The 26,979-nt window shown below is 41.6% G+C and overlaps 1 protein-coding gene across 14 annotated transcripts in view; it reads right to left on the reverse strand.

The window, feature by feature from the left end:
• runx2b (RUNX family transcription factor 2b) overlaps window positions 1–26,979 on the reverse strand; it is a 148,556-nt gene that overhangs the window by 100,951 nt on the left and 20,626 nt on the right. For 2 of the 14 annotated variants that reach the window (XR_003214297.1, XR_265903.4), the window contains 2 exons: window positions 22,747–22,813; window positions 22,424–22,643 (listed from right to left, as the gene is read on the reverse strand). The exons of 5 other annotated variants lie outside the window; for them this stretch is intronic. The gene's annotated coding sequence lies outside the window, so the exon portion shown is untranslated. Of the gene's footprint in view, window positions 1–22,423; window positions 22,644–22,746; window positions 22,814–26,979 lie in introns of those variants that run through there. 7 more of the 14 variants (XR_003214296.1, XR_003214294.1, XR_003214293.1 and 4 more) reach the window with 7 other exon arrangements.

A 26,979-nucleotide genomic window follows, 5' to 3' on the forward strand; every position in this document is an offset into this window, starting at 1 on the left:
CAGAAAGCCACCACTCTTCCAAGATCTTAACTGACGGTGTTAGCGTTGCTGCGCTGTCACATGGTGATATTGTGTTTGCCAGGTGAGAGCCTGGCCGGACTAATCAGTAAAGGCAGAGTAATTTGCCCGCAGACATGTTCCAGAGCAGAACTCCCCAGTGCTTTGCTCAACCTGCTGTCCCAGGTGGCTTTAATGCCTGAATGGCCCCTTTACCTGCTCCGAACTACAAGGAATTCAAAAAAGAGACGTCATAACAGGAAACAGGAACAGGAAAGAGACTTGGCGCACTCTGAGGAGGCCAGGTGCAGAGTTTGGCTCGACTCTCAGCTGCTCTCTGGCTTGTGCAGGCAAGAGGGTGGCCGCTGGTAGCGCTGGTCTTTTCATCGCCAAGGTTTTTTATCAAACCCCTGGGTCTAGTTTGCTCTCCCGTTGCTCCTGCTTGGTGGGTTGCCGTTATAAATTAAGCTACAGGAGATGTTGCGAACTCCCTCGTGGATCCTTTCCCGATTACTGCGCACGCAGAGTGTCAAATGAAATATCAGCTACACGGTGCACCATTTTTTTTAATTACCAGGAGGCAGCTCGTAAAAGCAGCATCGTGAGCAAGGGTGGTACGCTTTCCTTTTTCTGGTGTGTTTAACGCTACGTCTCGCTGCTCGCTTTCTTTCCTGAGCCGCATCGCTCGAGGATATTTAACCACTATGTTGAAGGAAAAAGATGGCCTACATAACAGCTACTTCAATTTATTTGAGTCACTCACTAATGATCGCTTGTAAGATAGATTTCCTTCATCCTTTCCGAGCTTACTCTTGGAAATTTACTACCCCAGTTCACTGTCTGTACAGCGAAGGGAACAAATTAATTTACAGCCGTGCTGACCGGTTTAGAACATGATGACGTTGGGAGGAAAGAATTACTTTTAGCTTGCCCTTAAAAGCCACACCGTAAAAACGTGTGAAAGAGACGAAATCAGACACTAATATTGCAATTTTGTAAATTGCCAAGATTTACAGCCCAGACATCTTTTTCCACCTGAAGATGCATACAGTGACAATATTAGCTCTACAACATATGCACAATTAATTATTTGAAAGCCCACTAAGTTGGGGTTGTATTTATTTTTGAGTGGTTGTCAGCTAAGTTCGTCATTGTGGCGGCCTGGGTGGCCGCGGCCTCTGCCAAAGATGCCCTCGCGGTGTTTAATCTTTGACATTTATTTGTTTGTTTTGTGAATGAATATGCAAGCTGGAAAGACCTATTAGTTCCAGTGTATCCTCATTACAGGGGGCCGTTCATCCTGCTAGACTGTGGTTGGTTGGGCAGTCGTTCCTACAGACCAATGTCCAGACATCGCCTGGCAACCCTCGCTTTAGCACACGACCATTCACTGCTCTCTGCCAACCAGAATCCAGATAGGATTTGGCACAATGAGACTCAACTCGAAGCCACGCTGGCATCGCAGCCGCAAGCTGGGCCTAGAAAAGTTCAAGTTTGTATCAATATTTTGAAAAATCAAAAAACTCAAACTCTCAGTGAACCACCTAAATAGGCAGGGCGTCGTGATGGTTTTAAATATTGACTTTTTTATTTGCACATTTGTTGTTGTCTCTCATAACAAGTTCCAAGGGCTATGAGCTTGTTTGTATATGCATGTGTGTGCGCGCGTGTGGTTTATTGGTTCCTTCTCTGTAGCATCCACGAGGCCTCTAAGAACTGGCCTCACCTCATCTGGCAGCCATTACCTGCACACATGCTCCTGTCTGAAGGTTGATCTGCTGGGTTAAACAAATCCAGGCAGTGCAGTGTGGCTCGCCAGGAGTCAGCTCCATACATCAGCTGTGGAACAGCCAACATGACAGGGTTAGAGCTGGCTACCGTTAGCCGCGTGCTATCACTGATCATCCTTTGCCAAATATGCTCCAAAATGACAAGCTCGCTTTAGTTCAGGCGCTGATTTCGGCCATCAACCACACTGAAACGTGTGACTTCTGCTTACGGTTTTGGAGGAGGGAAACGGGCTCCCGAGTTTCCCACTGCAAAGATGTGACACAAATCATTTCTCATGTATGAAGTTCCAAACTACACAGTAACAGGCATATAGTCTTGGTATTAAATGTGGAATTCAGTAATTATCTGCAGCAATATGCTTTATCCAGCGTTTTGCTGTGAGACGGGGAATAAACGCAGCGCTCTCTCAGCGGGGATGGCACGGAATTGACAATTCGACCAAGTTTGTGGCGTCTGATTCGATTCCGCTCCCAATCAAAAGCGTGTGAGATTCCATTTATGTTTATTACATTTCCTGTTTCTCACTTCATCACGTTGGAATTGAAACTGACAGGGTAATTATCATTTCACCCTAAATTGATCCCAATCCATGTGGGCTGGCTCCAAACATGGAGACACGAGAGGGGGAAAAAGAGATGGAGGAGAAAAAAGAAGCAGCATTCTGGGAGCATTTGGCGATGGTTCAGTCATCTGTAATACGTATCGCTTGAAGGGTGGGGAGAGATGGAAGGAGAGAAGCAGGGAGGGGAAAAGGAAGGGGAGACGTTTGGAGATTGCGTTGCGGGTGTTCCCTTGATGTCCCCCTGACAGGAACCAGATTGGGAGCCGCGCGGCGTCGGCGCTTTGGCTTTTTATTCGTCTGGCTCCGCCGGGTTTTTCCTGGCCTGAGCAGGCCCGGTTCTGAGACGCTGTGGCCCACTCATGGAGCCAGCCTGTAGTTTAAGTGAGAATAACAAATGCTAGAAAAAATAATAGGCCTACAAAGAGAAAAAGAGACAAGCAGCACAATCCTACTATTGTTCGCGGTAGCTAGGCAGAAAGCACAGTCGAGCCACGTCTTTGGGACATTTTACTGGCTCTAATAAAGAGTGTGTGGTCCCTGTTTTGGAGAGGTCTGCCAGACTGACAGATATGCTCCACAGTAGTATTGGATGGTTCCGTATCATGTATTTTGACTTGTGTTACTTGGCACAGCTCAGGCGAGTCCTGTCATTCATCATGCTTTTTCCTAGCCGAAAGTAGTGGGCCGAGTTGCTTATGATGGCATAGTGTGCAACACGTTGAATAAGTAATGGTAAAGGTGCTCATGGATAGTGGCGGACTCTCAGAGATCTCGCCATCACTCCAAAGAACTTGCACATAAAGTGACACAGTCGTCCAATCTGACAAACGTTTAAACGTACGAGTGATGGTGTGTGTGATTTTATTAACAAGAAAATATTTATACATGTCGGGGAGCAATAAATCTGTCCATTATTTACTATAGGCTGACTGAATGTATTCTGAATCAAATGTTGCAGTTACACACATGTAGTTTAGCAGCAGGAGGTATGTTGCTTTACAATGAGCATCTTTGTGTGGTCATAAGGTTACGGACTTTTAAAAAATGCACAAGGATTAAACTTTCGGCCTGTGCTGAGCCAGCTCGTGTGAAGATTTAAACGCATTTACGTCAATAAAATGCAAAAAACAGGGGAGGTGAGACACAATTCTTCCCTCAAAAATTATTCAGCGTTATTTGCCGGATTTGTAGCAGACTCACATTCGCGTCCCTGGCTTCGACTGTGTGTGGGGTACAGAAACACAGTTTGGTCTGTGCTTAATCAGCTCTGTTTTTAAGTGTTCTCTCCTCAGTTTTCCAGCACAGCCCCGTGAAAGAAAAACGTCTGGTTGTGGGTGGCTTAGCTGGGTCACTGAGCCCACAGAGTAGAGCATTTCATAAGAAAGAGCCCACTTAATTCTGAACCATACATCGCATTAGCTGATTTACATGTGGACAGCTATCATTTTGTGAAGGCTTTGACATTGATAAATGAGGTGTTTTACCTAATAGCTAATAAAAACAAATTACAGGTCTTAAGAGAAAGGATGTTCTTCATTTGGCTCTGTTTTCTGTCTCTTTGAGGGCAAGGGCCAGATTGTTTCCATATGATTGTACCCTTCATTTGTTAAGAATACAGACAGAGATTAATAACAGGATTTTCTGATGACCGATCTATACTTTGCCTCTGAGGTAATTAAAGAAAAAAATGGTGGAAACTACTGGACATTAAGGACAAACAACTGCTTAATCTGCAGGCTTATAGATTTGTAAGCTACACAACTTTTATTATTATTATTATTAATGCCCCAAATATTATAACTGTATAATATATAATATGCAGTATTACAATATAATTATATATTAAATAATTTTACACTTTAGTATTTTTTCTCAGCATTTCCACTGTTTTCACACATTAAACTTCATTTATTACAGGAAACTAAAATCTCTCCACTATGAAAACATGACAAACACATAACTGATATTTATATCCTCCTAGCCGTACACTAAGAGCAATAAACTTTTCTCAAAATTAGCAATACACAAATAATCTCAGGGTTACTATGAAAACTTGATGGTTTTCACAGTAAGACTGTTAATTATGCAGGGTATAAATGCCTCAGTGCTGTGATTATGTGGCTGCTGCCCTTGTCCGCGATCCATCAAATATGCTAAAATCAAATTAGCGAAACTATAAACAATCTACTTATGGTCAGAGGGGATTCGCGTGGTTTTCTCAGAGGGCGCATTTTTGACACACAATGTTAAATGACAAATGGCAGTTCAGAGACAGGAACAAATCAGCGCTCTGACCAGAGGTTTTTTTTCCCAAAGAAAAAATATTAGCCCAAACACTACTTAGTAGGTGAGGGTGTGTTATTCTTAACTGGTTCGAATCACTACTGGACTCTGCAGGTCCCACAGAGCTCATATATAAGCTCTCTCAAGTTTCTTCAGTAAGGCGTGAAAAGGCTTCCCTTTTTGTGTCTGACTTAAGACAAGTCTCCCTCTATCCTCTGTTAAACATGCTGTAGCCCAAAAGAATAAGGCGGCCACATCCACAGCCCCACAGGCCATAATTTTCCACAAACTAAAGCAACTTTACATGTACAGTGTGAAAGCTGTGCAGTCAGGTGTGATTTCATACTTCACTGTACAGCTACAGGTGGTAGTAAATTAGCACGCTGCACTGAGGGAGCTGCAGTTAAATAAACTGAAATATACATCTTTCCCTTCGCCCAGGTACATCAGGTAGGATACTTGCCAGAAATGCAGAAAATGAAAAGTCCTTCTGTGAATGTTTCATTTGAGAGATTAGAGACGTCACTTTTTAACCCTGAAATTAGAGAATTATGTTTTGTCAGAATCCTGCAATCATCTCATAGAGAAACAAAAACGATACTTTTCCTGCAAATTTAATTTCGCTGCTCCATCCTTGCTTGTAAATGATGCAGGCATACATAATGACTGTGTAGTCGGGCCCGAGGTAATTTCAAGTGCCACATCCAATCAGCAATGCATCACAGCTTGGAGCGTAGTCACTCTTTCTGCACGGCCTTCAGCTGAGGTGATGCTCAACCGCTGAAACACAGTAAAAGTTACCAAAAAGAAAGGGTGAGGAAAGAGGAGGGGGCAGGGGGATTTCTGGGTAGAAGGCGGGGGGGTGAAAGAGCCTTGGATCCTGTGGTAAGTGCCAGAGGGACACGTTTTGTTGGAACACGGGTTGTGCTGAGTGATGGGAGAACGGCTACAGCAGTGTTTAGAAACACCAGTCGGCCAGTCTATTGCCTAGGAGCCTGGGTGTCTGCACTAAGCCCCCCCCCCTCCGCACACTGCTCTAAGTAGGATGGTACATGCAGCCTCACTGCATACCACTCCTGCACGCCGCTAAAATTAGCCCCCCTGGAACCAGATGGAATTCTAAACAGAATAAACTTTTCTTGACTTGATTATATTGAGCCTTTCCAAGCTCCGACATTAAAAAGAAAGAGAGAAGGAAAAGAACGAGGGGGAACCTTAGAAGCTAATTGCTTTGGGTCTGGCGTGCACATTGGGCATTGTGTTGAGTTGAGACGCTGCAGTAATGCCGGAGCCTTTCCCCGGGCCGTGTCTCCCAACTGTCACATCTTCCATGCGTTTGCGGTGGGCTTGCAGCTCCACATGGAGTGCATGTGAAGCCACTAATTAAAAGCAAGCGATCCGTAACTGTCTGGCTCACCAGCCCATGCTCATCCATGTGGTCCCCATCGGCTCTCGTAGACCCCCAGCCCTTCGCGGGCCTCTGTTAGGCCTCTGCATGGGAGTGATTTGAAGAAAAAAATTAAATGACTCTCTTATAAAGAAACCACTGGGGGGGTAATTATGATTTTTAATTACAATTAATTTTTATTTACTGACTTTTACACCATCAGGGTGGAAAAATCATTAAACAAATTATTTTAATCATGTTTAATCATCGAATGAAATACTGTAATGTATTGTATGTAAAGTATAGTGTGACAATCTCTCATAAGCAATTTTAACTGTGTATGACAAAATCTGTATTATTTGTAATGCTTTGGATTTTAGTCCTGTTGATAAGTCAGTTGTGATATTTAGTGTGAGTGGCAAGTGTGGTTTAAAACTACTTGTAAGAAATACAACAGTAGAGCAGATGGTGTATCTGTTCGCAGATTAGCTAAAGCAGCTCAGATTGTTTTAATAAAGAAATCTGTCAATAATAATTGCAAACAGTCTATTTCCATGCCACACATGTTGTCAGTAGTATTCCCTAAAACAGCAACACAAACACAAGAAAGTTAATTGCTAAGAATTCAGGATATGTATATGCTAAAACTGTAACTGTCAAATAAGCTGTTTTTCCTTTTAAGGTGGAAACAATTTTTTAGTTTTAGCAAATTTTGTTAATTCAACCCAGCACTAAAAAGTAATAAGTAATAACTAAGTACTTGGTCTGAATATTTTACAATAATGATGTATGTGTTTAGAGAAAGAACAAAACACAATATGTAGGTTTGGTTTGTAGTTACTTAAGTCCACTATTAACTTTTTTCTTCACCAAGAAGAAAAAATAATCTTAAAGATGGAAAAATTATGACAGCAATTATTTAATGTTTAAAATTGTCTAACATTTGGCACGATGATCTGCGTGTATCCTGCAGTTATAATGTTTGATTTCTCTTTATTTTTTAGCAAACACAGTTTTGGGGGGTAAAAATGGATTTCGTTCATTTCAATTTGACAGTACAACACAGAAGCTGTGTGAACGTGCAACTTACAAGCAAATGTAACGTCTATTCATTCAGTGTTCTGTGTTTATGAACGACTCACACAGTAGTCGATTTACAGATATATGTTTATGATTTTTAACAATGATCAATTTAACAGTTGTAACTACAGCAATTCCCTGCAGACACTGGGACTCATCAGCAGCCAACAAACTACAATCCTATACATGCTACTTCTCTTTTCACCTGCCAGAGCTGCATGCAAACTACTGCTGTTTAAAAGCCACTGAAGCCAGCCTAAAGAGGAGACGAAAGCTGCTGCTCCACCCAGACAGGCTTCTTTCACTGAGTCGTTTGGTAGTGGCAGGCGACGTCCAGGTACAGACAGACGGTGACCCTATCGTGTCAGTGTCAGTGATCTGTGCTCACTTAGGCTTCAGTTTCAGTGTTATTGTTCTTAACAAAGCAAAAGGCTGTTTTAAATTTATATAAATTAACATGCCAGCAAAATAAACAATGGAATGCCACAATAAATAGCTAAAAAAAAAAAATCAGGGCAGAGTTCAGCTTAGAGTGAGATTTCTTACATCGCTTAATTAAAATGACGGCTGTTTTATTTCCAATACGCTGCATAGCAGGATGACACTTACGTACTCTTTTTAGATGATTTACTCTTTAAGCAGCAAACCTTGCCTAACTAAATGTTGGCCCATGAGCGACCAATGATGCTGAGTGATTCAGTCCCATTTGTTTTGACAGCAGACAATTATTGACTAATTCATATATTTTTATGGCTTTTATTTACTTTGTTACATTTTCCACCAGCTGTGTTTTTATTTTTAATAACATGGCATTTTGTAGAAAACGGCCTCTCTCGCAGTGTACTTCAAAGAGCTTCAGTGCTGTTTAGTTTGACCAACTGGTTTGCCTCTCTGCATTGGTTCGTAGATGAGTGTGAACTCTGCTAAGGTGCCTTACTTTTTACTTCTCTGAACATGCATCGGTATTGGTATCTGGGATACCAGCCTGGGTTTTATTTGACGGTGGGTTGGAAAGGAAATCAGTGGTATCACACATCACTCACTTCCTTTTCCACTAACCTTGCCATAGATGGCAACGCTTGTTGCCATGGTAGCAATAGACAACAAAGACTGAAGCAGTTTTAGGCTCAATATGCTGAGAAGAGAGCAATAGAAAAGAGAAGCATGAGAAAAATAAAAGTCTCAACCCATCCCTGATTTATTTATATTTTGCTTCCAAGGAGGCAGACTTGTCTTTTTTTTTTTTCCCCTCTAAACTGGACTTCTCCGTGCTTTCTAAAAGGTCTTTCAAAGTTTTTCTTCAGACAGCGGCTGCTTTTTTGCTCACTTTCAGTCCAAATCTTGTACCTGATTATTTTCAGAGGAAGTTTTTGTATGTTAAGCCACTCAATAAATTACTCAAAACATTTTTAAAAAATGCACCTAACTCAAGGATGAACCAGTGTTATAACTACACATAATAGGCAAATGGCAACAATAAGAGAGTTTAACGGGCACGCCAAAGGTCATTCTAGATGAACTAGCCAGAAACGTGGCTCTGTTGGCATGGTGTGCAGTGTGTCCTTAAAAAGTTTGAGTACAGTGGACATGCAGAGGACAAAAGAATCAGTGGCAGGCCTAAAACAATATCTATAGCAGATGAACAGTATCTGAAAAGTCATGTGCTGTGGAAATTAGGAACATTTTCAGCATTATGTAATGCAACAATACTGGAGTCTAAAAGCACAGTTCTACATTTCTGCATTACGATTTCAAGTTTCTGTCAAATGCTGTAAAAATATAAAAAAAATCTGTACACAAAGAAACTTTAAGTGCACTTAGAATACAACACAAATTCCTTTAATGAAACAACCCACGGTTGGTGGAGAAGATGGAATGGGACTTTGACTTCCTCCAAACAGTGACTTTGATTACCAAGATTTGTTTGTTTCTACAAAATGACAGCTAAAACCCCAAGTCCTTCTCTAAACCAAAGACTCGCTACACTCCAAACTCAGTTCAGTGGTTGGCCACCTACAGAACAGGAAAAAAAGAAACCGTGAGGGGAAAACCTCCTTTGTATCAAAGTCTATCTTCTTGTGACTCCCTGGCTCATGTTTATCGAACGCTGATTTTAATGCTCCATTTTTATCATGGCGATTAGCAATGTTTAGTAATCACTCAAACCAAGACTTCCCCTTGTCCGTGCCAGTGTAAACACTTGTCATTTCAAAACAGCTTCATTTGGACAAAGGGAGGACATAAATTTCCCTGTGAATGTCATGTATTTTTTCTATTGTTTGCTACATGATGCAATGGGTTAGTGTTTATGGGGAAAAAAAGCAGTAATTGCAATATCAGTCATATGTGAGCCATGACACATGTGACCACCGTGAATCAGCCTTTTCTCTCTAAAATCCATCCCGTCACCGTTTTTCCGCCCGTCGCTGGCTCAGCTCTCTGCCACACATTTTACAGGATCCCTTTTTTTCCAATAACCTCAGTTTGCTTTGATTACTTTAATCACCTTTGAATCTAACCAATTTTCAGAGCTTGCGGTAGCTAAGTCTGGGCCTACTGTTCCTGGTGGTGTGTGTGTGTGACTGGGGCGAGATGCTCGGAGGTGCTGCAGTAGCTTTGAGCAGGAGCTGAAGAGTTTCCTCGACAGTAGGAAGGAAGGGGTGGGGTGGGGGGGTAATGGCAGTAATGTGAAGGGGAGAGTGAGAGAGCGACCCAGACGGTGACTTGGCTGGGGTCAGGTGTAAACACACGCACAGCTGGCAGACAGATGTTCTCAGACGAGAGCCAGTCACCATGTCTTTGGTTCCTTCCTCTCCGCTCACCTGACGTTCAGCTAATTCAGCAACAAGGACAAAGCTTCAGAAATCATGCACGTGCACATGTACAACTGTGTGCAGACATGTTTAAAGTACACAATTCAATGTGCACAAAGGCAAAAAGTCAGGGTGGTGAGGGGGTGGGGGCACAAAGAAACCAAAAGCTCTGGTTACTCCAGAAGTGGCCTCCACTCCTCCTTTGCTTAGCTGGTTGAGCAAGTGTGTGGTCGATGAGAGAGAAAGTATAACATTTCCTATTCTCTACTTTACTGGATTGGTCTGGGAGACTCATCGGATGGGATTTTAAAGGGATCTTTCAGTGCACTGACATTCATGAACGCACTGTGATTACATTCCTTTCACCCTTCCTTTTTTTCTCCCCCTGTCTTTATCCATTATTTGCCAGCCCAACAGGATGGACAATTTTGTGCATTTTTGTGGATTTTCTGAGACCCCTAATCAAACTTTTAAACAAATGAGCTCATGATGTAATGGACTGGAGAGATGCAAGCAACAACAAAACAAACTTTGCTCTACTGCTAGAGCAATAAGCAAACGTTTACACCCCGGCAAACCCTTTAAATATTTACCAATCTCAGTAAAACAGTTGGGGATTATCCTGTATTGTTAGAACGCTGAGAAAAGAGTCTCATACTTTCCATATTTTCTACTGATTCCACGAGGCTGAAAACAAGAAGGGGGATCAGATTAAAATCTCTTTGTACATAAACTACCCATTGACTCACTGTCTTCCTGTCGGAAGGAGCAATTAGCTCTCCGAGACAAAGATCTCAGACATGTTAAATGGCTGAAAATAAATAAATGTGGGTATTGCTGTTAGACTTCGGGCCCTGTTTCAATTACAGCAGAGGCTGTGGTCTGTGTCTCTCACTGAGCTGCTGGCTCCTTCAAGCTTTGCTTCTATGGGGACTTTTTAATTGCTATGTTTTAGCTAAGAGGGAAACAGAGAGGGGAAATGTACTGTATTCATCTTGGCCTCCCACTATGCTTCACTCATGAAGGCCTGGGGTGATTTGTCTCTTTAGCGCTGAACGCCGTACAGTGAAGTACAGTGCTCCTCAGACAATGCATTCATTCTTCCAGTGGTGAATGGCGATTTTCTTCCACAGGTCTTTTTTTTCCTCTCTGTTCAGCAGATTGATTTATGTGACATAATTTATTATGACCAGCTACCCGAGCTCCTTCAGTTTCAGGCGGTAAAACGATCTAGAGATTTGCTAAAAATCACAACACCTTCAATATAAAAGCTTTTGACAAAGTCTGCACTTGATATTCATCATTAGATTAGTGGCTGGCATCTGCTAAGCCTTATATAACTGATAAAAGTAGTCTGTGGCTCTTATTTTAAGGATTGCATTCCTCTTCAAACATTCCACACAATCTGCTGAAGTTGGTTATACCTTCGATGGAGCGTACAGTTTCAAACTCCTCACTCAGTTTTCGCTCTTTCCACATGCAGCCGATGGCAGCCATGTCAACTATCAAAAAGCGGAGTCTGCCTGCAGTGATGAGTGACGAGCGATGGTAGCCAGATCTGGGCGCGCGCTCTCGTTCTCTGCATCCACACATGTGGATCATAGAGGGAGACCAGATACACACCTCCTGATCTCTCTGCTCTCAGATCAACACATTCTGTCAGCATCTCTCTATCTGTGCCTCTCTCACACTCTATCTTTCCTGTCTATTCACCGTGTTTAGGCAGCTCCATCAATCATTCGCATTCAGAGCTTCACGAGCCGCAAATGTTTAAAGGTCCCTTTGTCCCTTTGAGAGTGGGAGCGATGTGAATTTCCTCTCAGATGCGATAATCTGATGATGGTTACGCTTTTTTGCTTTTTTTCCAGGGATTCTGCAGCCTTTTTGTGTCTTTCTAAACCCCTAATAAGCAGCGTGTGCCTTTTGCGGTGATGCTTATACCTTTCACCCTTCCCTGTCTCGGCGCATTGCGTGATTACACGCAGACAGATGGTTTGAGTTTAGGCCCCTGCCGCCACTCACTAATATCAGACATGCTTTTAATTTTTTCTCACATCTTAATGGACAACAGCACTTTGCACACTGTCAAGCCTTTCCTCTCGCCCTCTGTTTATTACCATATTTATTTAACTGGATTTAAGGAATGAGGCAATTTGCCCCTGCGAGGAAGAGACAGATAACGTAAGCGGAGCACAAACTCCACAATGAAAGGCCGTGTATTTGAGTGTGAAGACTGCGGTCATGACATCTGTCAAAGGCTTTTCGTCAGATAATAAACGTCACTGCACTGTGATCCCAAACAATAAACCCATTTTCTGTCTTTCTTTTTGAAAAGTCAGGCCTCTCTCTCAGGTACCGAAGTGTCTTCCTGCCTCTGGCAACGCTGGATCAAAGGGCGTTTTCCTCAAACACCCAGCTAATCGGATGATTAATGATTTTCATCTCTCCGGGCTTCTATTAAAGAATGTCTTCACACATTGGCTTGACCCCAAAGGCCACAGGATTACATTACTTGTGGTCATCTTTATTTTTATGTTATGCCTCCGCAGTAGTTGCAGTATCACATTTCACTACAGTGGCCCACTCGCTTACTGAAAGATAAACGCTTTTTGTTGACCTAAAGTGGTTTGCTTACGCTTCATCAATTGGTCGACCGGTCAAGCAGACGTTGTGGGAGGAGAGACGAGGGCAAATAGCTCAGCAGAAGTGGCAGGAACAAAGACTGGTTTATGGCGTGTGGCCATCAGACACGGCTATATCAACACTGTTCGTCAGGGCCCAAGAATAGAGCGGAGGGCTGAGTCAGCCTAGCAGCAGCTAGCCACAGCGAGCTGAAAAGCGAGAAATGTACTTGCAAGAGGGCCAGATGCAGAGGAAAATGGGGGGAGAGAAAACAACCCAAGGTTTTGTTAAAAGGAGCTTGTTAAAGATTCCTGCTGTGGGATTTACTTTTTTGCCATTCACCATTTGACTCCATGATTCCACTCTTGACCCCACAGTACACAAACACAAATGGGGAACTTGGCCTTCACGAGGGCCCTGTTTACTGGAAATGCTGCTCACCAGGGACAATAAAGACTTATGATGCATACAAGGCTCCTAATGTAACTCCCATACCCACACATGCATGTGCACGAACAGAAGGAGAAATGGGATGATAAACAGCATGCATATGTCGCGTTTACCTAAATAAAGACTGACTCATTTTAAAGGTCAGCCACGAATAAAGATGCCAAACTTTACTGTTCTTTAATGAAGGCAGGAATGAAAATTTGTCTTTGTCTCGGATCAAGGTCTCCATAAAAACCCACATTAAACATTCAGGGGAATTAGATTAGGTGAGCACAAATGGAAAAAGGCAAACCTATTAAAGTGCAAACGTATAATTTATGGAGCTCCTGTTTATAGCAACAGGACCCAGCACTGTCATCGAGCTAACACTTAGGGGTATTGTGCGGTGGAAGGACGAGCTGTTTATTTTGTTTATCGCTTCACTCTATCGAGTGTATACGGGGAGCGTGTGTGTGTGTGTGTGTGTGTGTGTGTGTGTGTGTGTGTGTGTGTGTGTGTGTGTGTGTGTGTGAGTGATGTGCACACACGTTTTCATTTGGAAATGATCTCCTGTGTTTTTCCTGTTGCAGAGCACAGAAGCGTGTGGTGTGGAAGCTCAAAGATTTCGCCCACATCAAGAGAAACCATCCGGCCTTACAGCCACAAGCCCTCCCTCTCCTCCCCCCTCTCAAGCGTAATAACAGAGCCATCAAATAGCCATATTTATAATCTTCGAGCGGGCCAATTTTAAAGTGGTCAACTCCAGAGGTATAGGAATTGTTGAGAGCAATTTGCGGTTTTCATTCTTAAAGAGGCACCATCCCAGTGGCAAATGAAATAAAGTCAGTTTCCTTTTTTTTCCATTTGTCTGTATGAAAGCTGTGTTCAATTACATCTTTGGCTTTTATGCTGATATTACTTCAAAATGATTTATTTAAATTGTGTTGGGCAACAATTATTTTATTATAATTCCACTCCTTGTTTGTGTGCCACAGAAATCAGAGCATTTATCAATTTCCAAAATGTAAGGGTGAGATTGTGCCAGACTGGTACAGCAGGCTTTGTGTTCACATGGAACTAATTACTGTTTATCTTCAGTGGCAAGTACTGTGTGTGTAGTATTTGTTATCTTTTGTCTTAACTTTATCGAGCTTAAATCAATCACTTTATCAAAAGAACTTTCCCCAGTGTTCATCAGAAACACCAGTTGTCAGATTTGGAAAAGGGAAACTGAACCCAAGCAAACAGCATCTGGTTTAGCAACACATTGTGTGCAGAACCAGCAGCAGATCAGCATACATGAATACATTTCATCTGGTCATTATTGTGCAGTTATGGAGCCAGGCGCTCCTGCCAGTTTCCAGCCTCCTGTCACTTACCAATATCTGACACTGATGAAAAATGCAGTGTGTTTCGATCACCATAACATTACTACTCCACTTTCTCTATATGTTGAGATCAGATGACTTGCAAGTGTTGATCGAGTATGATAAATGTGCTGCTGTGCTATTTCTTTTTGTGGACTGATTTGGCCTTGGTAATGATTATAGATGACTGGGGTCAATCACTTACACGTAGCATATTCAGCCAATTACAGATAAAGTTACTTTTCATTTATCTAATAAACACAATGAAGCAATGGGGCATGAATACATAGATTACATGAAGTGAGTCTGACAGTCAACAAAATCAAGATCATGTAAAAATGTTCACCTCGGGTTATATAACAATGTTAGTGGTGCATATTTGTAAACAATCTGTAGAAAAACACTGAGGTCTAGGGTCAAAATTTCACACTGCCTTGCTGGTTATAACATGCACACCTCTGTATAAAAATAAAACACGAAAGCTATTTGTTGCTGCAGTACAGCGGTCCGTGCCAAATAAACCTTAACATCAGCTTTCACAAAAAATATTTACAGTCATTTCAAGCAGCATGTGTCATCAATAAAGAGCTTTTAATTACAAAACGTTGGCAACCAGTTTATTAAAAACAAATTGTTGCTTGCTTGACCCATCCAATAGCTTTCTTAATACTTTAATAGTTGTTGAAATATTTTCCATTTCTCTAATGACTTTCTGTGTTTAAAGAGATGCATAACTTTCAGAAAATTATTGCTATTAATTTCACTCATGACCGTCAAGAGAAATGCAGCAAAGCTTCATGCGCTCATACTGCTTGTGTAACTTAGAGACAAGCATATACACTGCATATGCCTGAATATGAGCAGAATTACGACAAAGTTAGTTGACTTGGAAGTGACAATATTACAGCTAGTTGGCTAACTACTCTGGCTATTGATATACAAAGTAAATGTTAATAAAGAACCCTGAACCTTGAATTATAATCTCTGCTCTGTGCCATTAGTTTTTACGGTTATTTACCTTTCCCTAAATTCAGTACCATATTACATAACAAATGAGTCAGCAAATGAGCCAACTGCAATTTAGACTTTGAAATTCTTTGGCTAGCAATAGCATTAGCAAGCAAGACACAATTAGCCAGCTAGCTATAACTTTGCTAATGCGTAAATCTTGTTCATAAGGTTAACTAAAAGTATTTTGAAAACTGTCAAATAAGTTTCCAGTATTCCAGTTTCCAGATAAATTAACTGACCTCAAGACAGTATTTTACTAGCAAGTTAGCAAGTTTGCAATTATATACAAACGTTCAGCAATATGTCTGAAAGTGATTGCCGTCAGTCCAAGTTGGACTGCAATTGTCTGAAGATATGTTGCCTCTTACTGGGCAACATCTGCGACTGAGAAGGAGACAAGTTGCAAACAAAAATTAAATGCAGTAACAAGACAACCACCAATTATTCCTAGTCGCGAGGATGTTTCTACTGTAACATGACTGAGTTATAAGTTAACTTACAATGTTAGCAAGCAAACTAGCCTTACCCAACATTAGCCTTTGGATATTCGCAGAGAATTTGTCACTTAGAAGGCACTCCAAAGTCTTCAAAGGGAAACAAGTATGGAGGCCCTGACAAGTCAAATACAATGCAACTAAAGAAAACACCAGGAAATAGGAAAATGCTACAAAAGTATATAAAACACATTAAATGCCAAATAAAACAAATCTCACAATACACAACAGAAGCGTTTTTGGGTAGACGCTAGTGTGACAGAACAGCTGCAGAAATAACAAGCTAACAGCAAACGTGGATCTAAAGTATTATATGCATCATTTCATTAAAACACACATTAATCTGCATCTTCTTCTCCATCACAACACTGCATGTTTCAGTGTAGTCCACGTCTTGGTTCTCGCCACTTCAGCACCTGATCCATCACACTACTGTCTGTTTGCATCTCGTTGTGTTTTGTTTGCTTTTGCAGCACTTTTTAGTTAGCTGGTGTTTTCACAAGTTGCCGTGCATTTGACCTCCCAGGCCCACTGTAAATAATGGGCAATGGTCTCCCTTTTGAAGTTATTTTTTCAGACAATAAACAGCTACTGTTATATAAAATACTTTCTTCTGTTTTGAATTTAAATCCATCTGAAGGAAACTTGGGACATTTCTTGGTGCCCTGATCATTTTGTATATTTTAGCAACAAAAGACATCTGCATCTACAGTACAATCAAAAACATCAAATATGCAGTGCCATCTGCAATGATAACCACTGGGGAAAAAAGCTGCCAAAAATACCTTCACATTTTTTATTTAATACATTTCCAGTGACTTGATGGAATGATGGAATTACTTAATACTGTAACCCTCTTACTCATAAGGATGCTAAATCCTTTAAGAATCATCTGTACTGACTGTGAAATATTCAGTGCCAGGCACAGGCATTAACTCAACCTTTCTTTCATCTTTTTGTCCCTTATGTTGTGCTCTCTACCACGGAAGGGTTGTGCTCATGCATGCCATAATGCTCATAAGGAGCCATTCTGATATTCAAATGAGAACAGAAAAGCATTATCCACACATGTGTAGCTGATGACCAGAATATATCAAGGGACAGCTGGAACTAAAAACGCTTCTCGTTTTCTTAAATTTGTAACACTTGAAGATAAAAATTGGACACAAGTGATGCATGAAAAAGAAATAATGGGAAAAAAGGAGGCCAAGCAGAGGGAGCTGATAAAACACGGCCAAATTGCACTGCTGTCTGAACAGGAAGGAAACCGGGCTTTATACACTCCTCAATAACTTCCTGTTAAACATCCGCAAATCACAAACTCACAAAAGGATTACAAAAAGAGTATACCAGAGACCCTGTGTCATCTGCCTGTGTATTTATGTAACCCTATTTGTAGGAAGCTGACCAGCACCTGGTTCTCCTGAATAAGAGTGTGTGAGTGCATGTGCTGAATAGGATGTGTGTGTTATACAGAGGAGGATGTTATCAACATGGCAGTGATGAGAGATGAATGGTATCCCACGGGGCCGGCTTAAGCCCCTACACATGTGCACAGCACTACCGCCCTCTAAAAATATGACTCCTGGATAGTTTTCCGACTTCTGGCCCTGTTCATAAATCAGCAGCCGGACAGAGGGGCTTGGACTTGGCGGCGTATCAGACGTGCCTCCAGTGACTAGGCCTGTCCGTCATCCTGCCGCTGCTGCCTCGAGCTGCTTAATTAATGTGGCAATTGAACACTGCATATCATAATGAACACACAGCCCCCTCTATCTGAGCCTTCCTGGGCTTGTTATTCTTGGTCTCCGTTAGGGATGTGTCCCTGTGTATGTTCGGATATTTATAGCTACTGGATCTATTAAAATGCATGAGAACGAATTAAAAAACAAATAAATGCAAAGGTGCTCAAACGAGGCTGGAATGTTTGGAAAAGGGATTTTCAGTTTGATGTGTTTTTACAGGGCGGCTGTTGAATTTATCACTTTCACTTTTGTTGGTGTTGCTCCATCGGCTCATTTCATCATTTGGAACACACAGGCTGCTTTGGCACCCCAGATTTTTCATTTTCATGAGGATTCTTCCTCGCTGCTGTGTAAAATACACTCAGGGAGCTGACTTTTAAAGAGCTAAGTAACCTGCCCTTTTCAAAGAGGAGAAATAAAAGGCTCACTTTCTCCAACTAAGTGATGACAGAGAAACCCGCGTGCACCTTTTTCCACCGCTCACTATACAAAATATCTAACATTTATGGAGGGTTATAACTCCTGCAGCTCCTTGCTTGGTCTCTGAGGGTAGTTTTTCTCTGTGCAACTGTATCAGTTTGACAACAGCAGACAAAGGTTAATACCTCTCCATCTGTAATTCTTTGCTGTGCTTAATGCCACCTCTCTTGGTTATAAATGTTTCATTTATCATGTGCGTCGATCCTCTGCGTCTCTGAGACTGGAGACAACCTGATTTACGGCTACAGCTTCCAGCAGACTTCTCATCCTTATTCTTCTTTACAGCCCCCCCTATACTATACTATTCCCTTAACACTCTTTTTGCTCCATCCCCTCCAGGTGTCTGCACTCTGACTTAGACCCACAGCAAGCCAAGCATCACACACAAAAACAGAAAAAGGATCTACTCCTTACTGAGTGCTAATAGGATGTGACATCATTATAGCTGACTGGAGGTATTGTAACATGTCAGCTCTCAGTGGTTGGATGGTTTTCAGTTAAATTTTTCAAACCTGCCACAGTGCAGAGTTTGGAATACCGTAAAGCAATACAACAAATGTCTAATTCTTTCAAGAAGGGAAATAGTCCAGAGCGTGCGCTCTCTGTAAGGCGTTTATCTCTTCCCGACTGCGGAGGAGCTTCGTCTGTCTCAAATCGTGCATATTGATCAGTTCGACCTTGGCCTTGGCTAGGGAAGAAGGTAAAAAAGTCTGGTCATTTATTTTTGATTTATGACCCAAGGCTTTTGATGATATGCACACTGCGTTCACATGATGGTCTTTCCAGACCTAGTCCAATACTGGAAGTATTCAGCAGGATTTAACCTGTAGATTTAAGGTACCAGCTGAAACTATACTTCTCGAATATCCAGACAGGTGACAAATTAAAGGAAATACACAATAAAATGGTAGTAAGATGTTGGACCACCACATGCCACCAGAATATCTTCAGTGTGACTTTGATTCTTCTGAAAATCTACAAGCGGTTTGGAACACCTTTTTTCCAAAAGATTTTCCCTTGTATTTTTAATGGTGCTGAAACAAGAGATCGTGGAACGTGAGTGAATTGAACTTTCGCATTTCAGAGTGTCTGTGCACCAAGTTGAGAGTTGAGGCTCAGATGTGAAATTCATGGTTTTCAGGGTTTTTATCCTTTTTTTGCATTATTTTTTTAAATCATTTTTATGGTTAACTTGGTTTCCCTGGGTAATTTCCTGTGTGTTAGGAATAAATCTTCTTTTTTTTTTGGTACCGGTACTGGTTTTATTTTGTTGTATTTATCTGCGACACCTTAAATGCCGGTCCGTGAAAATACTGTCAGACATAAACCGGTCCATGGCGCAAAAAAGGTTGGGGACCGCTGTCCTATCCAACCAGGAGTGTCTGTGAGTGACAGCAACATTTGCCGACTACCAAATTGCTATTTTTATTTGGCATAAATTGAATCAATTTGCCTCGGCAAATGATTTACATAATTTTCATACTCAATGACTTCAATTAGGACTGAAGACTTTCATTGGATCCTCTCACTGGTTCAGGATTTTCCTTTAATTTGTCATCTGTGTCTTCAGAGAGTTCTACTCCAGTAACCAGTATGACTCTTAGTATGCTTTCTTACCTCAGGGTATGTGCTGTTTCTTAAGCATCGAGATTCTTGTTGTATTGGGAAGACCTTCAACGAGCTCACTTTGAACCCCAATCCAATTTCTCTGTGCAACTCAAAACCACAAAGAGACATTTTTAAAGAGTCTTTGTTTCGGTCATCGGAGAAAGGAAACAGTCTTTCTTGTATATGTTTGGACTCAAAATAGTAGACCCTTTGTTTTAAGACACTTTCGTTTGTTTTGGCTTCGGGTCTTATTTTCTGCTGTGGTGCAAAGCTATGGCGTTGGGTAAATTCTCTGTCCTGGTTCTTTGTACTTTTCTGCATTTCTGACAGAGCTGTATGCTTTTAGTAGTTTTCAACCCAGAGCAGAAAAGAGGGCAACCCCAATAATCTTGTTTGACAGTTGGGAGCAGGGGCCGCTAGGCAATGGTGTCCCACAATGCAACTGTGAAAACAAACAGCATGTAACTGTGTGAAGAGGGGTGGGAGGTGACGTTCACCACACCAACATATGTATACGCTCACATACTACTCTGCATACATGTGCAAACCCCTAACAGGCCTTGCATGTGTCAGACTTTAATCCAGTCTGTCTCACACACGTGTATTATGACAACCACAACCTTTCTGTGTCACAATTTCTTTCACTTTCCCTCTGTTGTTCTTGCAGCGCAGGCTGGGGTTCTAATCCTGTTAGGACCTGTCAGGACCAATACAGCGATAGGTCGAAGCGCCATTGCTAACCATCCACCACCACCTCAAGATCAAAGGTGTTGACACAGGAGAGGAGAGCGACTGTATTTGCTCCTGAGGTGGTTACTGTCAAACCGTCATGAGCTGTTAATGACTGTACAGAGAGTGGAATAACCTCGTGAGACAGGGAGAAACCCATTTCTTCTGTGTAAGGACAGCATTACGGAGTGTTGAAAACCACTGTTTAACCTGTATAACTTATCTGTCTATTTATTATTTTCTGATGAACTGTTTAGACCATGAAACATCCATAAAGTGTGAGAAAAATGTGACATTAAAAACATCCCAGAGCCAGGTTACTGTCATCACATGCTCTTGTCTATTTGAGGTTAAAAAAAATAAAAAATAAAAAAATAAAAAAAATATAGGGAAAAAAAAGAGAACCTTTTACTTCTTTTTACTAAATTAGTAAAAAAGACAAAAAAAGAATAGCAAGCAAAAACTGAGTCCAGGCAGGCCCACGCAATTCAAACCCCAAACGCAACTCAACCACTGTTTATTTAGAAGTTGGAGTTTCATGATCCAAGAGTCGGGCATCTGATTTTTCTGCACTGCTTTTAGGTTGAGACAATGGTTGCGTGTAATGCCATCATCCATAGCCCCGACATGCTATATATAACTTAGCTCCAGTCACCAAGATGTGATTGGTGGTAAGAACTTCATTACAAGCACAGAATGAAACATAATGCTGCACGGATGTAAAAGTTTTTGCTTGCAGCAGGACTTTAGAAGTGTTTCCACTGAAGTGCAAAAGTCTTAAACTGCCCCTCATTTACTAAATTTTACTAGGAAAGTGCAAACATGCACGGAAATGCAGTTTATAAGACAAAAACCGAGTTAGAACAATTTTAACCAGCTTGAAAGTGAATATTTGGTATGAGCATCTTTATTTTTCAACTGAGCGGTCTTAGACTAGCTCTCTTCTTACTTCTTTCATTAGTCCTCAGAAATAGTTCTCCAGACTACCTTAAGGACATTCAAAACTCTTCTTTGGATGCTGGCTGCCTTTTGTTTAGTTCACTGTCAATATGATCCCACCTCCTTCAATAATTTTGAAGGTCGGACTCTGGGGAGGCCAGTCCACGGCTGATAGCCGAATAGAAAAAACACACAGTGGCGCTCTATGCTTTTACTGCATTGGCAGTGTGTTTGAGATCATTGCCATACTGAAAAATGAAGTTGTTGCCAATCAGACTCTTTCCAATGGTACCGCACAGTGGAACAACCTCAGATGGTACTTTTCTGTGTTCAGAATTTCATCAATTTTGACACCACTGGTTGAAATGCAGCTCCAAACCATGAAAGAGGCTCCAGATGGCTGTAGACAAATATACCTTTCTCGTGACCATGATATATGATGATGATTTGAACAAAAAATGTTAAATTTAGATTCATCACTCTATAGGATCTGTTGCCACTGATTTTTAGTCCAGTTCTTTTTCCGCTGTTTCCCTTCATTAAGAATGGCTTCTTGAAAACCATCCTGCCACAGAGATCATTTCTGATGAGGCTTTGGTAAAAAGTAGATGGATCAACTGAAGGTCCTGATATATCTCTAAGCTCCTGTGTCACGTCTTTGCCTGATTTTATGCTATTTCTTAAGGACAAGACTTTCAGATACCGTTCATCTTCATTTTATAGCCTGCCACTTCTTTTGTTCTTAATTTGTCCACCATGCCAAGTTTTTGGCTCTTTGGGAAACACCATGGTTTAGTATTTTATGCCTGTTAGAAGTTTTCTGTTGCGTGCATACACAACACTGATTCATTATTTGAGTTAAGTGCTCTGTTTATGCTTGAATGATTCATAGGTAAATGTTAAGAGACTTAACAAACAAAAAAAAAAAAACATTCCTCTGGAAATGGTCAGGTACAAGGACTGGACTGAAACTCTGAAAAAGTATCCAACGTCCAAAGGAAAACTTTGAAAGACGTTCAGAAAGCCTGGAGAAAAAACTATTGATCAAGATCGGTTTAACAAACACCAGTGTACGATTGTGTCGGTTGTTGCCACCATTTTAATGATATATATATTAGACAGTTTGAGTTTTCATGGAAAAAAAAAAATCTGCAGTTTCTTTGCTTCTGGTTTTGACTTCTTTTTCCTCCGGCAGCAGCGTGTGGGGGCTTTGTCTGATTGGCGACACCTATCGTTTAGAAAACTGTTGGGTGTACCTGCACCATAAAGACAAGCATAAATGAATTCGGCTGTGTGATGACATCACCTGCAACGCACAAAGGGACCAACGCAGCGGTTATAATGGGAGGGGAGGCACTCATCTTTATAGCTCTCATGATTATTGCACACAAAACGGATCAAATCCACACCTGTGACTTTATTCTCAGTCGTCTCCCTCCTCAGCAGGAGAAATCTACAGTTGAAAAAGGTAGGCCACTGTGGAAGTTTGTGTGAAATTTAAAACTTGTTCATAGCAGAATCATTTGCAGCAAAACTTCAAATCATAACGAGAAAAATCTGACAGTACTGAGGCTTATGGTGTAAAAGGCTGAGAACCTATTAATAACCGACACACACTTTTCAACACATCATTATGGAGTTTATGTGGCTGCCTTCATGCGCAATGTTCTTTCACATTTGTTTTAGCAAACAACACATATTTTTCATGTTTAAATGTTTTTTAACTTAACAAACATGTCAGATACCATATTTTTAAAATTAGAAACATACCAATCACTGAATCGTGTCCATTATTTTTTGCCCTTCTACACTTTCTTGCTGACCAGACAACAAAGGAAGTTTTGCACATGACAGGATTAATATGCTTCATTTGCAATTTATTTTTTATGTGTTTTCAGTCATCCAAACAGTCTACTGACTTCAAAGCTGTACTGGGTTAAGAGGATGACTCATGCATTAATAACAAAGGCAGTTTTTTAACTTTGATTGCAACACCAGCCTCTCTACTACTCAGCGGAGTGGTCAAGTTTTACTGCAATGTGAATGAGTGGCTGCTCTTACTTAACAAGTCATTATAAGACAATGGGATCTCTCTGTGATAGCGCCTTCCAAATAACAGGTCACTCTCCAGACAGGCTGGCAACCATGGACAAATTAGATGTACTAGAACAAAAATAAAAACTAGACTTTTGTAAAAGGTTAAAACTAACTTAAATGACTTTGAACTTAGAAATCTAAATTAAAAATAAAAATATGGAAGTAATATACTTAGTTTTATTATTTGTTAACGTGAGAATAATTTGAATAATTTTCATGACGATGCTTTGATGGACATATTTTTTGAGATTTGGCTATCGACAAGATTTTGAGTCAGCTGTTTTTATTTTAATACCTATAATGATTTTTCCTAAATCGTGCATCTGCCAAATACCCTCCATAAAGGACTAAAATTAACACTGAAACTAATAAAAACTAACCTAAAACATGTTCAAATAATACAAACTAAATTCAAAGATATTAACTTCTATGGAAAATAACTGCAGCTAAACTAAATAAAATAGAAAACAGAAAATACAGAACTTTGACAACTCTGCTGGTGAAATAACATTTTCTACAGCTGTGAAGCAGCACTGCCTTTTTTGTGCCTGTGAGCTGTTGAACAGACACACAATATGTGAGCGTGCATGTGTGATCATGTTTAAGGGCATGCTCTATTATTATCGGTCCTGCAGGACATTGCATGCTGACCCATGGGAGCGGGGTTCGCACCAACGCACGCGGCACTACACACAAACACACGCTGCGGTTATGTGGTTTCTCCTGCGGCCGCTCAACTCATTCAGGCTCTGACCAATCCCCCTCTCCGCTGCCCCCACCCTACTCCCACAATCCCACCGTAGCCCATCGGTTCCCCATCCCTGGGGATCGCACAGCGTCGCTGGGCACTCACTTCCTCAGCCGTGGGCAGAGAGCCAGCAGCTGGGGCTGAGGCAGGGGGGACGCATGAGGGGCAGAGGGAGAAATCTGAGAGGAGGATTTATTAAGAAGGAGGGAAAAAAGGTGGTTGTGAAGAGGCAAGGGAGAGAGGAAAAGGTGGAGGGGAGGTCAGTGGGGGTTACCTATCACATAGTTTATCATATACAAAAGTCCCAAGGCTGGCTGTCATCCTGGAGACTGAGTCAGGTCTGAAAAGTAAACGTCTGTGCGCTGATGGAGATGAGGCGATGGTGACACAGGCTACACTATAGTCATTGTATGAAAGCTTCTTTAGGGTGGCCTCTCAATGTAAATTGAATATATTCATGTGAATGTTATTAAAAATTTTAACACAGACACGTTTGGAAGACAAGAAAACAAATCTATATGATGTGTTTATTTCTACTAAGTAATCTAGCCACAAAATACGACTGTTTTTCAAACTTCTGGGGAAAAAAATGAAAACTATTCCTTTACTGAAAATGTCTGCAATTCATCTTCGTCCACTATTGTTCTGGGCACTCATCAAGGAAAAGGAAAAAAAGCTGTGTCATCAAGGGGGAGGGAGAGAAAGGGTGGGAGGGTAGTAAAGTGGGAAATCTGGCTGGTTCCCAGGCTTGCCCTCTAGGCCTGTTAATGCCTTCTTTTCTTGGACACAACTCAGTACATCAAAGATGTGAGAACAGTGGGAAAGGAGAAGGGACTGAAAAGGGAGGCAAAAGGGAAAGAGATGGACGGATAGCAATAAGGGCAGACAGTGAGGAGATCAGAGAAAAAGAACCTCACTCAGAAAAAAATGTTAAAACTTCTCCAGCATCCCTTCTTTGGTATAAAGCCTTCCCAGCCCCACATAAACACAGCAAACCTGTGGAAAGTTTCACTCCTCTCTGGAGGGTCCCCCTCTCTCCTCACTCATTTTATTTCTGTCTAGCTGGCACTCTACTTTCTTGTCTTGTTTTAGGAAAATTCGGCTGCTGTGTGCCCATGCAGCCCAAGTCTTCCATGCGACCGTCACAGACACACATTTCCAGTTTGTGTTTGTTTTAGGCAAACACATCCATCTAGGTTACCTCTGTGTCCTGGAAGCTGATGTTCAACCGGATGCTTGTATGGGCGTATGAGCTGTGTAAGCTAGCCACACCTCAGCCCAAACCTCCTCATCCAAATGCATCACCTCCTCTCTGAGATGTCTTTTACCTTCAGCATCGTGTGAGGAGATAGAAAGAGGGAAAGACATTTAACTATGCCTGTTAAAAGCCACCAATTAGGGAAAAAAGGCCGCACACGGTGTTTTAGGTTTTGCTAGGGTATAGAATCTTCTCTAATCAAAGCGACATCGCCATCTACAGGAGGGCTGAAGGATTTAACCCCCCCCCAATTAATCTGCCACATCTCAGTGTTACCAAAACAATACAGTAACTCCTAAATGACAAGTAACAACATATATTGGACATTTAGGCTCTAGAACAGATGAAGAAAAAGTCATCATACATGTCATGCTATTTGGCCTCCTCTGCTGCAGGTGGCGCTTTCACTACCTTCTCTGTTCAAGATCACGGTAAGAGCTGGATAATGGCCCTGTTTGTTTAGCCAACAGTGTTGACGCCCACCCACAGGTGCCAAAGGTATAGTGAATACTGTGCCAGCTGTTTGCAAGCCACAGCAGCCCCTGCATAGCTTGGCTTCACCCTGCTTAACTGCCTGATCTCACAGGAAGGGAGGAAGTGGTTGAGTTACCAGCAGCAAATTTGAGGTTTATAAAAGGAGAAAGCTGTAAAAAAAAAAAAAAAAAAAAAAAAATCAGAGTGCAGTTTCCTTAAACTCAGTGGCTAGCCGGGGTAAGGTGCTCCGTCCTAATATGTAATTCATTGTCATTACTCAGTGTTACACACAGGAATGGGCGAAAGAAAAACAAAACAGTAAAACAGTTTTAAGTGCTCTGATTCAGTGGCGTACTTAAGCACAGCGACAAAAGGCATGTGCTCCAATTTCATGGAAGCTTGATTGCCTTGTAAATCTGGATTCATTACGCTATTAATCTGTTGTTGTTATCTGTGTCACACCAGGAAGCCATCCGCAGCGACCACAAGCAGGTAACACATGGTCGCTCGGAAAATCTAGAGAATGTTGCTCATATAGAAGAGAAGCTCATACAAACGTCTACCTGCAGGGGGGAATACTTTTGCATGTCTTTTGAGAACATAAGGCTGCGTTTGACTTGAGATGTGAAATCAGTTAGGCATGTCTAGCATTTGGATTTGATGAAGGCCTACCTTAGCACGGTCCTGTCTTCGCCAAGAAGTAATGGGGAGAGGGGGGGTAAGGTACAGAGAACTGGCAGCTTTGCCTGGCTCGCTATTGCCGGTACAACGAAGCTCAGTTCACACTCAGCTGTGGCATATTTGGAAAACTTCAAGCAAAGCGGCGAGAAGGAGGAAAAAAAAAAGCTTTTAAATCAGTTCCACTCTCCAGTAAATTACAACCCTGCATTTTTAATTTCCTCTCTCCATACAATGTTATTCATTGGCATCCAAGCCAAACATGGGCCCCTGCAGCTCTGCGGGACAAACTGTCCTCTCATGCAGTCGCTACCTGTCAGGAGCATAGAGGCGTGACTGAAAAAATGCATTCCTTGATGTAGAGCTGAGAGGTGTGTGAGGTGGTAG

The sequence above is a fragment of the Oreochromis niloticus genome, linkage group LG15 (assembly GCF_001858045.2).
Source record: "Oreochromis niloticus isolate F11D_XX linkage group LG15, O_niloticus_UMD_NMBU, whole genome shotgun sequence".
NCBI classification, from domain to species: domain Eukaryota; kingdom Metazoa; phylum Chordata; class Actinopteri; order Cichliformes; family Cichlidae; genus Oreochromis; species Oreochromis niloticus.